Consider the following 14,320-nt stretch of genomic DNA (forward strand, 5'->3'; position numbering starts at 1 on the left):
AGCTGTGCTCTTGCAGGTGGGATCCTCCAGGAAGCACCTGCCCCCTCCTCCTCCTCCTGCTGGTGCTTAGGCAGTTTTGGGTGTTGCTTCAATGCCAGGTCACTCCACCCCCACATTATCTGCACTGGTGTGGGGTGCTCAGCCCCAGTAATTCCTTCCCACTTTAGGGCTCCTTCGAGCCATGAGCTGCGCCTTTGTGCTGCAAAGTCCCGGGACTTGTCCCCCTGCCCCCCCCCCCACCCCACAACACACAGTCACACACCCCTTTGTTGCCGGTAGACGTGCTTGCCTCAGCTGGCCATGCCCTCCCCTCCCCTCCCGAGGGTGTTTCTCTTTGGTATCTGCCTGGCTTGACTTTCCAGTTTGGGAATTCAGCCGCTGAGCTGCGGCTTCATCCTTGTTTATTTCCTGCCGACTTCACAGGAAAACACTTTGGCTTCACCTAAACATCAGGCTGGATCCTGGAAGTCTGCCATGGTTGGGCAACCCAAACCTCCTTCCACACCCCATTTAATGGGCCCGATGCGGATCTGGGTCCTTCTGGGGAGGAAGTTGGCGGTGCCCTGCCTTGCTTTCTGAGTCATTGTGGGAAGGCCGGGCTATTCCTCTCCTGGAAATGCCATCCCCAACAGTCACCCCCTCCATCCCCCCTCCGCTCCCCTGGGCCCCATCCTCCTCTGCCAACAGAGTCCAGCCATCTTCCCTCCCTCCCTCGGCTTCTAGACAAGCAGGAGAGCTGCTGTGACCTTCTTCCCGATACTGGGATGCTGACAGCTATCACCTCTTGCACGTTCCTTCCATTGCAAGCCTGGTTGGGACATTCAGAACAGCCCTGGGCTCTACCTGCCTCTCGGGGCAATGAGGCAGAGCTGCCAAGGCCTTGGAATGCCAGAATTCAGAGTTTCCCTTCACCCAGTCACCCAGCCCCAAAGATGCCCGAAATCCAGGCCCTCTTCCCAAATGCTCTCTCTCTCCCAGCACCCATTGTCTCCCTTATGGGTGGGTGTGTGTCCAAAATCTCTCCGATGATTAGGAGAAGTGGGAGCCATGATATACCCGCTTCCTTTGGAGGGGGCCTCTTCTAACCCCCTAAGTCTATCTATCACTGAAGTGTATATGCATGACTGACCTCAGTCATATTCTTGCAACCCCCTGCCTCATTTTGTTAAAATAGTGCAGCGAGTGGTGGTTCTGTCCACTTTGTTGAGTGGTAGCCATTATTTCTCTCAATTCTGCATCAGTATCCAGAGAGTTACGAGAAGTTTTGGGCACTGGGCATTGACAAACTGGACGCCCCCAAGATGAGAAGGGGCTTGGAAGAAAAAGCTGAAAATAGACTGTGGATACATTTAGCAGGAAGAAGAAAGACCTGACATAGCTACCCTGAAGTATCTGGTGGGTTGTCACTTGGAAGACAAAGCAGGCGCCTTCAGGGATGGTCTAGAGGAGATAAGAACCAAGGAGACTCCACTACAAGGGAGTAAATGTCAGCTGGACATTAGGAAAACTTTCCTCCTGGTAAGAGCTGGAGGACCATGGGCTGGAAGGCTCTTGTGGCGGAGGAGGGGTCCTCTGCGTTCTTGCCCAGTTGCAACTCTTGTTTTCATGTGCTCCCAAACTGGCATTGTCTCCTAGTGGCCACATGGAGGGGCCTTCTTCAGGATGGTCTGCGGCTCCAGTATTTCATACCAGTTTCTTCAAAGGAAGGAATATATTCTATATTTCAGCAGAATTTCAGTATTTTCCTTCCATCTTCGTTCAAATCAGTAATTAGTTGTCTGTTGCCATTATTTAGCTCTCAGTTCAAGGTTGAAAACTTCTTGTGTATTCAGTGATCTTCTGGAAAACATACTTTTTAACAATCTTTCTGCATAAGAGTTCCAAAGTCCTCCACGATGTTTTCTTCATTCACATGCTGGCTGGTTTAAGGAAAATCAGCCCTTTCCACTCCACGAGGACTTCTCCATCAGTAATGTCATCTGGTCTCTGCTTTACCGATAGGGAGAATATCTGGCCTTCTTCTGAAGCCTGTCCTGTGGTCCAAGTATACAACTTCTACAGCCTTTCTCTATATCAGGGTTCCCCAAAGTGCTCAGTATCGACCTGCAACTCCAAGGAGTTGATTTAACAGAATAGCAGAGTTAGAAGGGATCTTGGAGGTCTGCTAGTCCAATCTCCTGCTCAAGCAGGAGACCCTATACCAGTGATGGTGAGTGGCACGCAGAGCCCTCTGTGTGGGCACGCGCGCCATCACCCCACCACAGATGAAATGCTGCCAGACATGTACCGAAAAAAAGCAATGGGCAGAACAGGGCTCTGATTGGTGGGTGTGGTTTCGTTTCACACAAAGTTTAAGTTGATAGACTGCCAGGGGCCTGTTTGCGAATGGTCCCTGCTCCTTTCTCCCCGGCTTTTAACTTTTTCCACCTCCACCACCCATTCCCTCCAGTAGTTGTCATTTGCTTGCCTTCTTTCAAAAATTACACAGATACACAAGCAATCTCTGCCTTGATGAGACCTAATTGCAAAGAATGGTGTGTGTGTGGCTCGGTTCCCTTGGTGTGTTCTTTTCCTGTGGCAGGATTGTCTCCGATCATGTGCAGAGTGCCTTTCAAATCAACCCCTGAAAATTTTCAGCCCTCACCAGAGCAATAGAAAGGAGAAAAGGAGAGGAGGACTCTTTAGCTTCGCCCTCTCCTGCCCTCCCGTGCCTGGCAACCTTTCACACTCACCCCGCTTCCTTGCCGCATTCCCACGAGGACCGCTCCCCCGCCTCCTTTCGGGAGCCCGCCTGATCTCCCTTCTAAGGCTAGCCCGGCTCTGCTGCCTCCCCTTACTCTCCCTTCCCTCCCCTCCACCCCGCTCCGCACACCAGCGGCAGCAGCAGGTAAAGGGAGATGGACTGCCCTGGGATTTTGGCAGGGTGTCCGGAAAAGATCTGGCCTGGGGAGGGGAGGACGGCGGTGGGAACCCCGCAGATGCTGAGACCTTCCCTCTCCAGAAGGACTTGGCTGACCCGGTGTAGGGACGAGGACTGCGTGCGTGTGTAAGTGCGTGTGTGTGTGTGTGAGAGAGAGAGAGTCAGCTTGCTTCCCTTCTCCTAAGTTTTGCAGTCGCTCTCAAAAGTTCAGTTTGTCCTCCAATTGCCTGAGTAGCTCCTTCTAAGAAGAGTCCACTGGAGTTTGAAAGAGGGGGGGGGAGAAAGAGAGAGAGGGAAAGAAAGAGAGAGAGAGAGAGAACGAGGGAAAGAGAGAGGGAGGGAAAGAAATATTACAAAAGTTTTTCTTTTTTATTGTTGCTAAACATAATATTTCAAAAGCAGAAAAAAAATGAAGAGGCATAAACGTGCATTTATCACATTTTTCTTAGAACAATTAGCTGAACTCTGCCTTGTTTATCATTGTTTTAGGTAGTAAAACCTCAATATTCATGTTAAATTGTCGTGTTGGCACTTTGCAATAAATACCCTGTTGCAATATTTTCAGGATCAGACTCAATAATATTAGTAAGAGTTAAAGGTTTAAATATACTTCCTTTTATTTACAATAGGCATTCTATATTCACTGAATATTCACAGATAGAAGCGAGGAAAAGGGTGTAGGTGGCTCTTTATATATACAATGGGTGGAGCTATAAGTGGGAGTGGTGAATTATGAATACATTAAGAAGTGAAGAATAAGTTAACCCCTGATACCCCATTCATATACTATTTACACATTAGAGAATAAGGCATTTACATCTGACAAATCCCCCTCTAAATGCCGATTCGTTATACAACACCAATTACATTCAGATTCAGGACAATACAAGACATACAATTTAGAAGTTAAATATTTGTGCTGCTTAGAAGGTAAAGGCTTTGTCAATATGTCAGCTAATTGTTCTGAAGTATCACAATGCACTGCTTTAATAAATCCATCCTGAGATAATTGTCTCACATGTTTAAATTTTATATCTATATGCCTGGACCTTTGTCCAATGGCATCAGATCTAGATATTTCAATGGCTGCTTTATTGTCTTCATGCATAACAAAAGGCAAAGCAGGTTTTTTCCAAACATCTGAAATTAAATCATTAAACCATACAAGGTTATTTGCAGCTTTGGATAAACAAACATATTCCGCTTCTGTCGTTGAAGTGGCCACTAGTTCTTGTTTACCAGTGTACCAGTAAACTGGACAGTCATTTAAGAGAAAAATATAACCAGATGTACTTTTTCTGCATGATGTGTCTCCAGCCCAGTCCGCATCTGCGTAACATGCAAGCTTTGGTTCTTTATTATCACTAGGTTCTAATACTAAGCAAAAGTCTAGTGTACTTTTCAGATATCTTAAAATTCTTTTAACAGCTTCCCAGTGATACATTGTTGGTTTGCTGACGTGTCTGGATAATAAATTGAGTGGTAAGGCGATATCTGGTCTAGTCCAATTAGATATATAAAGAAGTGAACCTATGATTGATCTATAAAATGTGTTATCCTTGAATTCAGGGGAAGATTCATCAGTATTTCTAAGAAAATCAGTTTGCATAGGAGTATCACAGGGTTTGGCATTGTTTAAATTGCATTTATTTAAAAGTTCTATAATCTTATCTCTCTGAGTAAGTTTGAATCCCCTTCTAGTCTTATTAATTTGGACACCAAGATATTTGTTCACTTTACCTAGAGATTTCAACGAGAAATGTTCATTTAACTTATTTACAAAAGTTTCTCTTCCCTCTTTGTGTTTTCCTATATATAAAATGTCATCTACATAAATCAATACAAATTCAATGTAATCATCACCCTTTTTGACAAAGAAACAGTTATCAGCAGTGGTAGCGTTGAAATCCATGGTCTTAAGTACTTTTACTAAACAATCATACCATCTTTTACCAGATTGTTTTAATCCGTATAAACTCTTGTTCAACAGCCAAATTTCATTTTTGTTGGTGTATTGACTGTGAGGTGCTCTTACGTATATTTCCTTATCTAGTTTTGCGTGTAGATACGCAGTCTGTATGTCATATTGAAATACATCAAGATTGAGTGCTGATGCTACCACTAGAGCTGTTTTGACACTCTCTGTTCTTACTGTGGGGGAATACGTGTCAGTATAGTCCTCCGGATATTTCTGTGCATAACCTTGTGCAACTAATCTAGCTTTGTATAGAGTATTGCCTCCTTCTAGGTTCTTAATTTTATATATCCACCTGGTACCAATAATTGTTTTATCTTTAGGTGCAATTGCAGGTGTAAATACATTTAATCCTTGTAAACTTTCCATCTCTTTTTTCATAGCTAATTCCCATTTTTCTTTTTCTTCACGAGGGAGTTTTAACACTTCCTCATATGTATTAGGTGTTATTGGCTCACCATCCATATGCATTATGTAATCTCTGTATTTATTTGGCATTTGATTTCTGTTGTTCCTAATGGCTCTTTCAGGTTTGCTATTGTTATCATGCAAATATCTTGCTTCTTTTTTTGTTAGTGTGTCTGTCTTTATTTTGTGTTGGCTATTTGTCCAAGTTTTGGTTTTGCTTTTATATTTGTTGATATTTTGTTTTTCTATGGTCCCTTTCTCATGAGATTTTGTATCTTTGCATTTATTTGGAAATATTTCATTAAGATGTAATTTAGACCAGTTGGCCTGTTCATGGAACACAGCTGTTCTGGAAACTATAAATTTGTTATTATTATCAATGAATCTGTACCCTTTAGTGCCAGTTTCATATCCCATAAATCTGAGTCTTCTGGATACGTTTTCTCCCTTTCTTCTCAACTGCTTAGGTATGTGTACGTCTGCAGTGACTCCAAATATGTGCATGTGTGCTAATTTTGGTTTCCTATTATACATTACTTCATATGGTGTCTTATTTACAATACTGGACCAGGTTCTATTTTGTGTGTAATTTGAATAATGTAAGGCTTCTGACCAAAATTGTTTGCTTAAGCCAGCATCCTCCAATGTGCATCTAATCATGGTTTGTAATGTGGAATTCTTCCTCTCTGCAATCCCGTTCTGGAATGCAGAAAATGGACTAGACGTGTAATGTAGCATTCCTCTATCCTTTAACCATTGGGAGAATTCTTTAGACATGAATTCACATCCCCTATCTGTCATAATTTGTTTTATTCTGATATTGTGTTGTGTTTCTATGCGTTTGTAAAATTCCTTAAATTTTTGAAAGGTTTCATCTTTGTGTTTTAATGTATAAACAAACCCATAGCGGCTATAATCGTCTACTATTGTCAGGAAGTAACGTTTTCTATAAGTGATTGATGGAGTTAATGGGCCAACTAAGTCCATGTGTACTAAGTCAAAAATTTTGTTAGTTGATCTAGTAGATTTTCTTGGCCTGGGACTAGTTTTTAGTTTTGTAGATTTACATACTGAGCATTCCAAATAGTTTTCACAATTTTTTATTTTGACACCTTCTGCGTGTTCAGTCATTTTTTGTACTACAGGAAAACTGGCATGTCCTAACTTCCTATGTAAGATGTGAGCACACTCATCATGAATTGGCTTACCTATTTTTGGTTTTTTTTTATTGTGTGCATCTGCGTGATCATGAGATATTTTACATTCATCATTGTCACTGTTGCTAATATTTTCATCATCTGCTTCAATACAATCTTCCATATTTGAATCAATGTTATGCAACCATTTTTCCTTTGTTATCAGATAAGGTAGGCCTCCTTTAATCATCACAGTGCCTATATTTATTTTATTCTTCTCCAAAGTCGCTTTTCCCTTTGAGAAAACTATATTAATGTCAGAATCTCTACTTAGTTTTATGGCACTTAGTATGTTATGAGGTATTTCAGGTATTAACAATACCCCCTCTATTTTTCCTAGACCAGGCAAGGTTACATTCCCTCTGCCTAATACTTGAACCTTTTCTTGGTTAGCTACCTTTATTACAAATTTATCTTCTGTAAATGAAGACAATATATTTTTGTTATTAGTGGTGTGATTAGTTGCTCCAGAATCAATAAGCCAATTATTGTTCTCATTTTGCTGTATTTTAGTGTTGTCTTGTTTGTTTAATCCATTCAGTGAACCAGATTTTCTATCCTTTGAATTATCTCTGCCCCCTCTATTCTCTTTGTAATTTGGTGGGCTTCTATATCTATGTCTATCTATGGAAGACTGTCTATAATTGTATTTGTTCCTATATTCTGACCTATGTCTTTCCTTTGGAATTTTGGGACAATCTCTTCTATTGTGTTCCCTGGATCCACAATTGTGACATTTAAATGTTTCATTATATTTTTCTTGGAAAGCTACTTTCCTATAAGGTTTGTGTTCTGTGTGATTGCTAGAACGATTTCTTCTTGAATTGTCTTCTGCTATCAATTTATTGGATAGACTTTCTATGGATAAATATCCTAGATTGATAGTGTCTAAATGTGACATAAAACTGTCCCATGATGAATCAAGTGAGTTGATAATAACACTTTTCATTGTTTGGTCTGAAATCACCTCCCCCCTCAAATGCAGCTCAGCTCTTATTTTGTTTAAAGATATTAAATGCTCACTTATGGAAACCCCTGGTTTTACCCTAGATGAAAAGAAATCCTTAGACATTCTTGTGGTGGTAGCTACACTGTCGCTGTGAAACAAATTAAACATGCATTGAATAATTTCTGAAACAGTCAGATTTGGTTTGATGCTATGATACATTGCAGGAGACACACTAGATATTATTAAGAAAAATGCTCTATGGTGTAAACAATCTATTTTTAAAGTCCAAGGTCTTTTTGGGGGACTAGTGATAAAAAATAGTAAGTTTTCCTTCATAAAGACAACCTGGAGCTGTTGATACCATTCTTGCAAATTAACGCCATCAACCCTTAGTTTTGGGAAGTCACTGGGTAAATTTCCGACATTATTTTGTCCATTACTTACAACCTGAGGTAGTCCGTGGTCTCGCAAGTGTAGAAAATTGCAAAACGGCATGGGGATGCTCGCAACGAGTCTGCATGGTCTTCTCGCCAGTTCATGTCTTCCCGGACCGTCTGCGTAGTTTAGCGCATGCGCGTTGTCCATTTCTTCTTTGGAGTCGTCGTGGAAGGTTCTCTCCATTGCGGCTCACTCGTTCTGTTCCCCTTCAGACGAGTCGGTCTCTGGTTCGCTTTTGGGAGTCCTGACGACGGCGGCTGCTCTTCTTTTTCTTTTGGGGGCGTTGGCACTTGCTTCGGTCTGTGGTGTAGGGCGGTATCGACAAGGCTCTCTGGGTTCGGGCGTCGGCGCTCTCGAAGTCAGGATGGGAGCGGACAGGTCTTGAGGCATCGGCTTGCTCGCTCGCTTCCTCGATAGTTCTTTGGTAATTTTTAGTTTTGGCCCAAATGCAGCAAAAAGCGTTTTCATTGCTGATTTTATTTGGGCGTTTATTGAATCATCTTCACTTTCTGATTCTGATTCTTCTGAGGAGTTTGAATCTTCTTTTTCATTTTCGTTGTCTGATAACGTTTTTCGCGCCAGAAATTTTGAATTGAGCATTTTGATTGGCTCTGCTTCGCTCACCTTGGAGGTCTGTTGAAACCAAGATGGCTGCCATTCAAAATTTCGCGCGGGATCACTGTTTTTCTTCTTCGTAATGACTTTCTCTGCAGTCGTATCACTCACTATTTTTGGGTCTTTAGGCTTCTCATTAGTGATGTTTTTCTCTCTCGCTGCTCCGCTGTTCTTCAGCATATCTTGGAGGTTCGCGATGAGGCTTTCATCATTCTTCTGGCTCTTTAATAGTTTTAATATCTCTGACCTGAGTTCGTTATTCTCTATTTCGATTTCCTCCTGGTCATCATTTTCATCTATTATTTCTTCGTCTTCAGTGGTATATTCTTCGGATTCTCTCGAAATTGCGTTTGTGGATTCGTTGATTATTTCTTGTTCTGTTTCCATTTCTTTTCTGTAGGCCCTGGTGTTGGGCCTATCTTTCTTAGACATTTTTAAGTTTTTTTATTGAGTCAATTAACCATCCTCTGCTACCAGCTTGTTGCAATATTTTCAGGATCAGACTCAATAATATTAGTAAGAGTTAAAGGTTTAAATATACTTCCTTTTATTTACAATAGGCATTCTATATTCACTGAATATTCACAGATAGAAGCGAGGAAAAGGGTGTAGGTGGCTCCTTATATATACAATGGGTGGAGCTATAAGTGGGAGTGGTGAATTATGAATACATTAAGAAGTGAAGAATAAGTTAACCCCTGATACCCCATTCATATACTATTTACACATTAGAGAATAAGGCATTTACATCTGACATACCCTTATTTATAAATACACTTAATTGCAATAAATGCAATAAAAGTGGGTTTTGGGTTGCAGTTTGGGGACTCGGTCTCTAAAAGGTTCGCCATCACTGCTCTATACCATTCCAGACAAGTGGCTGTCCAATCTCTTCTTAAAAACCTCCAATGATGAAGCACCTACAGCTTCTGGAGGGAAGCTATTCCACTGATTAATTGTCCTCACTGTCAGGAAATTGCTCCTTATTCTTTGGTTGCTTCTCTTCTTGATTAGTTTCTATCCCGTTGCTCTTTGTTCTGCCTCCTTTGGTGCTTTGGTGCCCTCTTCTCGGTGATAGACCCTCAAATTTTGGAAGACTGCTACAAATGGCTGGGAGTCAAAAGGGGGCAATGGATGTTTGGGGGTCAGTAGACAGTGGCTAAATGACGGAAGGTTGATTGAGGTCAATTAAGTCTGGGGGTTTGTGTTGAGCTCCGTGGAAGTGCTTGGTCTGAAGGAAGGGTGTTAGCAGCAAGGCATCCTGAGCCATGATTGATGACAGCCATCAGCCACAGGAGCCTTCAGTTGTCTCAATCAGCAGTGTGCTGTTTTGGCCCATAGTAAGACGGCCAGTGTGGTGTTGTGGTTAAGGTGCTGGCCTAGAAACCAGGAGACACCGTGAGTTCTCGTCCCACCTTGAGCATGAAGTGAGGTGCATAACTTGGGGACAGTCACTTTCTCCCAGGACTTGTCCAGGCAGTTTCTGAGAATTGGACAGGACTGAATAGAAGAAATAGTGAATAGTGTTAAAGTAGGATTTATTATTATTATTTTTCATAAAATAACTTTGGGTGAGGTTAGGGTTAAGGACCCCCCTGGACCACAGCATGCCACCTCATCCTCCACTTTCTCCCAATTTCCTTGCGTCAATGACCCCATCTAACCATCTCCTCTGCCCTCCCCCTCCCCTTCTGCCTTCCGTCTTCCCCAACATCGGGGTCTTCTCTGAGGAGTCCTCTCTTCTCATTAAGTGGCCAAAGGATTTGAGCCTCAGCTCCAGGATCTGCCCTTCCAAAGGGTACTGGGGCTGATTTCTCCAGCACCACAATTCAGAAGCATCAATTCTTCGTGCTCAGCCTTCCTTATGGTCCAACACTCACAGCCGCATGTGACTCTTGAGAAAACCGGAGCTTTGACTATAGGGAACTTTGTTGGCAAGGTGATGGCTCCGCTTTGTAAAATGCTGTCTTAAGATTGCCATGGCTTTCCTCCCAAGGAGTAACATCTTTTCATGACTGCTGTCACCGTCTGCAGTGATCTTGGGGGCCAAGAAAATAAAATTTGTCACTGCTTCCATTTCTTCCCCTTCTGTTTTTCAGGAAGTGATGGGACCGGATGCCATGATCTTCGTTTCCTTAATGCTGAGCTTCAAGCCAACCTTTGCATGCCCCTCATCAAGAGGCTGTTTAGTTCCTCTTCAGCTGACTGGTGTCCTGAAGAAAAGAGGGTTTGGGGGCACTTCCCTAACAATTGTCCTAGAACACTGACCACAGTGTCCTTTGTTGGAGCTCATCCGGTCTGGCAGCCCAGTTTCAGTCGAGTTGGAGAAAGACACCTGGGCCTCTCCAGAAAGGGCTGCTCTTGGGGCATCCATTGCTCCCTGCCAGTGTCTCCACCCCGTCTGTCCCTGCCTCTTGAAAGGAGCTCTTGCTGCATCTCATTCTGGAGAGAGACTGGATCATGGAGCCTTCGCAGCCCCACATTCCAGTTGACCTTGCACACCAATTAAGGGATGAAGGAGCCAGTGGGATTAAGGACGTGGGAGGCAGCACCCAAGAGCTAAAAGAAGCAGGGAAAATCCGTCTTCCTTCTTCCTCTAATCCACCACCTTTCGGCAGGAACCAGCTCTGAAACCTGTTTGAAGGGCTGAGATCATCATTTTCCTTCAAGGAAGTTCAGGATTGAAGGCAACCTCCCACTCCACCACTTCCCAAGAAAGACTACTTGCAATTGGCCAAATTATCATTAAATTTCCCAAGATCAAGATAATTTCCTTTGGAGTAGCCTCATAACCGGCATCTAGGTGGAGAGGTTGTCCCAGTCATCCACCTCCAAATGCCGCCATAACAAGGCAAATGTTGCGAAAGTGCAGCCGTGCAGCTTCTTAGCTGCACCACGCCTGAGTTCAAAAACCTGTCCCCATTGGAAGCTCCCAGCCATTGCCCCAGGGCTCTCCAGGCCCTCTGGGTGGCGGGGGGGGGGGGAAGACCTATCAGCTGATCCCTCTGCCTTGAACCCAGAGGCCAGTGGAAAACCCAGAGGAACTCATCCTGGACCTGGTGCTCTCCCCAAGAGGAGCCGCCCCCCCTTTCGGCCTTCTCTGCCCTCGCTTTAAAGCTTTGGTTCCTGTCGTCCCAGACTCTCCCGCTCACCGGCTGCTGGTTCTCTTTTCAGGTGGCCTCCCTCCTTTCACCCACTCAGGGCTCCCAGGCCTGGTCTCCCTCGGCTGCATCAAGCAGGGAGCCTATAGGTACTCTCCTCCAAACATTTCTCCCACTCCCCCCTTCTGGTTCCCAGTAACTGAAATCAGTTGAAAATCCAACCCAGCCAAGGGGGCTTCTAGAGTCAAGGGCAACCTGCGGGGTCCCTCTCTGGACAGGCTCCCACAGGGAGAGGCTGGCCTTGGGAAAGCCTCCATCTCAAGCAGGAGCCTTTTCTCCAGGGTAAAAACGAAGGTGCCATCCAGGTCTAACTTTCATAGTTGTCTTTTAATTATTCCCCCCTTCCACCACCGCAAAGGAGGCGCAAACACAATCATCCATTTGCAGGCTCAAACGCTGCCACGGGCACTAAGGAAAAACAACCGCTTCTTGGCTGCTCTGATGCCACCAAATCGTCTCTCCGCCAATCCTGCAAAACGGTGGTATTAGCCAGTCCCTTTCTCGGCCGTGGCAGCCTCTTGGTGAAAGCCTGAAAGCTGGGGGGGGGGCTCTCTCCTGGGCCCCACCTGGTCCAATGGCTGGGAGGAGGGGGTGGAGTGGAGGCCGTGAAAGATGACAGAAGGGGGGCGGGGAGCAAAGCCTGCTTAGAGGACAATATCAGGATTCAAAGGATCTTGAATATTGGGCAAAAGTAGCAAACTTAATATCAACTGTGATACTCTTATATTTTGGGAGGGAAAAAATGGACGGGGAGAACCATTCCAGGCAGTGCCACTTGAGAAGGATCCGGGTGTCTTCATGGATTGCAAGTAAAACATAAGCTGCCCATAGAACATTTAATCAGTTCACTGAGCTATTACAGGCCTCTTAGCTAAAGGCCATCTAAAATAAATATCCTAATATCACTATTCTGTGAATAAATCCATCTCCGTGATGACGAAAGTCCTTTTGAAAGCATTGCATCATTTTAAAAAGTGTGGGAAACCAAATGGATGCCGGCAGAGGTGTTGGCTCCAAGGCAGGCAGAGAACCCGGCCAAGAGGGCTCCTGGCTGTGGTCTAAATGGGAGACCTCAGCCAGCCCCAGGCCTGCTGGACAGCCAGCTCAGACCAGCTGGCCCAGCTCAAGCGAGTCTCTCCGCTACCCATGGGATTGTCCAGCAGAAACAAGGGGGTGGCCACCCTAGGCCTAATCCTGCCCAATGGAGAAGAACTGGTGAGGGGCTGAAGAGGCTTGTTGGAAAGTGGCCACAACATGCTGGAGTTCCAGAGGAAGCTGAAGGGACGCTGGCTGGATGCTCAGGGCTGGACACTCTCACTGATGACACACCAAGTGGACCGACAGGCAGTCAGATCCTAAAGAGTCGTCATTGACTGAAGGACTGAAGGGCTGTCCTCTGGAGCAGCATTGCCTACACAATTCGTGCACGTTGGGATCCTGGCTTCAACAAAGAGGGAAAGCCCATGCAACTGGCTGATGATGTGGGTGTGATGCGGGTGAGACTGGCACAGGTGCTGAGGAGAGAATAAACAGCAAGGAGGGGAAGAGCCTTGCAGTGAGGCTTGTGAAGGTGCCAGGAGGGCTGAGCTGCAGAGATGGCAGCAAATGGGTGGCAGAAGGGGAGCTGGGGAGCTGGGTCAGTCAGTCCATAATCAGAAAACACACCATTTCTGACAAAGCGCTTGAGGAAAGAGCTGAGGTGTGGTCAGGAGCATGCCAAGACCAAAAATGTAGCAGGGGTCGGGAGCAAGAATGTACACAAAGCACAAAGCTGGGTGCCAAAGTTGCTTCCAGCAATGGCCGGCAGTGCCTGCACGCTGCCCAGCAACAACAGACAAGCCATGATGTCCAAGGTCAGAACAGGAGACTCCAGATCACAGAAAACACATCAACTGCAGACTTCTTCTAGCTGCCACCCCCTGAAACTAAACGTGTGGGGGAATAGCCAGGGTTCAAAGGCTTGCAGACAGCTAACAGAGTTGAGGCTGTGGGTCTTTCCCGACCTCTGTGGAAGCCCCAAGGGATTCCATGGAGCAGGCACAGCTCCTGGCCCCAACAAGTTGACCAACAGCACATGCTGGCTGAGCAGAGACACGAGAAGCGGCTCCCCAGATAGGAGGGTTGGGGAGGCCCTGTTAAGTCGGAGGGGACTGTGTGTGGAAGGGCGATCTTGTTCCCTTGTTCAGGGCACGGTGGTGGTTTCTTTTATGCTGTTGTTCCTCTGGAGTCCATTTAAGCTCATGCCGACTGCTTCAGTGACTCCATCCAGCCACCTTGTTCTCTGTCATCCCCTTCTTCTTTTGCCCTCCATTGTCCCCAGCATTAGGCTCTTCTCCAGGGAGTCCTTCCTTCTCACTAATTAGGTGGCCAAAGTATTTCAGTTTCATCTTGAGGATCTGGCCTTCTAAAGAGCAGTCAGGGTTGATCTCCTCTAGGACTGACCGGTTGGATCACCTTGCAGTCCAAGGGACTCGCAGGAGTCTTCTCCAGCACCATAGTTCAAAGGCCTCAATTCTTTGGCTCTCAACCTTCCTTATGGTCCAACTTTCAAAGCCATACATTGCAGCTGGGAAAACCATAGCCCTGACTATACGCACTTTTGTTGGCAGGGTGATGTCTCTGCTTTTTAGCATGCTGTCTAGATTTGCCATAGCTTTC

This window comes from Pituophis catenifer, unplaced genomic scaffold (genome assembly GCF_029215685.1).
Source record: "Pituophis catenifer annectens isolate HBS135680 unplaced genomic scaffold, rPitCat1.0.hap2 SCAF_3, whole genome shotgun sequence".
NCBI classification, from domain to species: Eukaryota; Metazoa; Chordata; class Lepidosauria; order Squamata; family Colubridae; genus Pituophis; species Pituophis catenifer.